Below are 3,430 nucleotides of genomic sequence, written 5' to 3'. Positions count from 1 at the left end.
GCTCCATAGGTAAGTATTCGAGGCACTATATTATTGCTACACCTGCCATTGACAATAGTCTGCTGCACAATCAACTTTACGCTGGAGACGAATTCATCATTGGTTTACGCTATTACATGTCATTGTACACATCGAAGGGTCAAGGGTCAAATGCATTGACACCTTATGTAACAGAGCGCATATGAGCACGTATGAAAATATCAGCAGCTGAAGGATGGATGGCAAGCGATTGTATTAGCAGCATGAGCAGTGTTTGAATGCATATGCAAATTAGGAAGTGGGCATGAGCTGGCGCGAAAAGAAAAAAGAAAAAAAAAACAGGACACCACGTGGTCGGAGAGAAAAAAGTTGACGCCAAAGGAGATGGACGTCTAAAGTGAAGGTAAGAATGGGCTGGCTGTAGCCAGCATGTGGTCAGAAGAAAGATAAATTGTTATATAGGGTTAAACATCGAGAGGGGCACCATTTACGTTTGTGTATAACATCAAAAAGGATTCCGTGTGCGTATGATTGTTTCTAATATAAAGATAAAGGTTGTGTGTTTGATTATCATAAAGGGAATCGTGTGTGTGACATGTATTTTCAGAACCTACCTCTGCTTCTTCGATGTTGGACCATCTGGAAATTTCTCATCCTGGAGGGAGACTTGATACCTGTTTGACGAAGATTTATCACTCCAAGACGATGAAATGGTTTTACAGTTTTTATTTCACTTTCCCTAGAGGTCCTGCAGAAGGTGGAAGTGAAATCTGCCTGTGTGGGGGTTCTTCTTCTACACACGTCAGCGTTCGTCTCCCCCCTCCCCAGTTAAGAGGGGGAGACAACGGAAAAACCGTCCGTCTTCTTCAAAGCGCAAATCAAATCTCACAGATCTAGCCAACCTGACCACGTCACATATACGTAATCTGGTCAGCTGACCTTCGGTTCTGGTAAACGTGTCTACCTCCACGTTTACTCACCTCTCTCTCTCTCTCTCTCTCTCTCTCTCTCTCTCTCTCTCTCTCTGTAACAAAATGCGTTCCAAGTTAGATGGACATGTGGCAACTAAAGACATTTTAAGTGGTTTCGAGACGGGAGAGTAATGGTAATAAATGCTAATAAAAGAAAAAATGCTGACTCGGATTTATTTATATTTGTTTGTTTGTTCCTGTAACAAATTCCTGACAAATCTCCCCCTTAAGTAAGGCACCCTATCAAATCTCCAATACTAATGATTACTACAATACTATCTCACTGATTACTGTACACGCAATAACCCTTATCCCTGAGTGGCCTCCGGACCTTGATAAGTGGTGACCTCCATGTAAAAAATAAAAAAATAAAAAAATAACATCCACCTGAAGATGGTCAGAGGTTACATTGGGCGAAACGTTGTGAGAGAAAAAAAAACAACAACCAAGATGAGAATAATAGTCCAAATAATACAAAAAATATACTGATATCGAGGACATTAATGCTTTCCCATACCCGTTTTAGACAAAACTTGATGTCCATTTCATCAGATTACTATTGGCTTTAAATCTGAGAAACATGGGGCTAGGCTATCAACTGTGTACGTTTGAAGCAAAAAGATGCTAAGAATGCTAAGAATGCTTGAATATACAGATTTAAAAGGAGCTTTGCCGTGCATAAAAAGTAGTAGATAAAGTTTTAAGCAATCTAGCCTATGTCCGCGATAAATTAATTAATAAATAATACTCATCTCAATAATGAATTCCAATTAAAAAATAATAAATATACCATTCGGTACGGACCCGACCATGGAAGATCAGATAATAAATAAACATGGATTTATAAGACCAAAAATCCAACCTTGATCGCCTTTCGGGGCCCGTGGCACAGTGGATAGAGATGTTGAATCTCTATGGTTCCAGTTAAGCATTGTCTGAAGATAGCGGTTTCAATCGTACCCAAAGCCGGCCAGAGGCTTAGTTGGCCAAATTGTGGTGAGACAACAACAACTATAGATGGCAGTAATTGCTGAGAATGCAGTTAAGGGATTACCACCTGACAAAGGCCAGAGGAATAGTTGGCCGAAACGTTGTGCAACAACAACTAATAAAGATGAGGATAGTAGTCTGCAATAAATAAATTAATAAATGATACTCATCTCAATAATGAATTCCAATTAAAAAATATATATAAATAACTGACTAATCTTCCCATCTTTATTGCTTTCTTTTCGTTAAGTATTCTTGAATATTTCTTTCTCTTGTCGGAACATTTATTCCCTCTTTCTCTTTTTTGCTCACTGTGACAGAGAAGTGGTAGTCAGTTCAATTTTCCCATGCAAGGCTGTCAGGTACCAAAATCCAATAGCCGACTCAAATCATGTGTTTTTTTTTGTATGGATAATTAAATTATATATTTTTATTTAAAAAAAACTATATAATTTGCTCCTTTTTACAAAGATTTTAATTTTTTCAATGATGTCCCTAATAATTCCCAGACAATTCTCTCGACATAATGACATCATCCCATTTTTCTGACTATCCGTACAACTGGTATTATGTACCCAGGCAACATGAGGTCATTTAAGCTTCTTTAACCCTAACCCTAACCCTTAACCCTACCTGAGCTACTAAACCTAATTTGCCCCTGTGCCTGGCCTCCTGGGCAAAATTATGAAAAAGATTTAAACACGTAATTTTTTGCCTTTCATCTACCGTCAGTATTCAGCCTTCATGTGCCAGTCTGCCCAACAGGCAGAGCCCTCCTTGATGCACAGGTACTTTCTGCTATGGATGCACTAGGGTCTTGTCTTCACCTTGTTTTGGGGGTTATTTTTGTAAGACACTCCAGGATGTGATATCTCAGGTGTTTCTCCATGCAAACAGCACAGATGTGGTCAGATGAAGCGCCGCGATTGGGTAACTATTTTTAGCTTCCTGACAACACAAAAACACGTGGTCGGGAAAAATACCGGTTTAGTGGTAACTCGATATATATAGCATTTTTGGAAATTACCGGTATATCGATATCTCGGTCTGGTAGGGTTAAACGTTATAAGCAATAGTATTGTTGCTGTTCAAACCAGGGAATATAACAGTTTAGCAGATCAACTGTTTCCAAATTCCATTCTGTACAGTCTTGTCTAATTCTTAGAACTGTGGAACTCTGTTTTCCTGCTTTCCAACTGACTACAATATGGTCGTCTTCAAGTCCAATGCGAACAAGTTCTTGATAAGCCGTCCCCTTAAGTAATCCAATTTACCAAATTTTACTCCTAACGATTGCTACGATATTGTCCCATTGACTACTGTACACTCATTAACCCTTATCCTCGAGTGGCATCCGGGCTTTGATAAGTGGTGACTACTTTGTAAAAAAAAAAAAAAATTCACTTACTTCCAACCAAACTCTACAAATAAATATTTGAAGATATAAAGAACTAGAAGCATAAAAACTGTTTTCAAAATCACTGCATTCG

Source organism: Euprymna scolopes, chromosome 37 (assembly GCF_053919585.1).
Source record: "Euprymna scolopes isolate OS-2025 chromosome 37, ASM5391958v1, whole genome shotgun sequence".
NCBI classification, from domain to species: Eukaryota; Metazoa; Mollusca; class Cephalopoda; order Sepiida; family Sepiolidae; genus Euprymna; species Euprymna scolopes.
Note: the sequence above shows the minus strand (reverse complement) of the source record.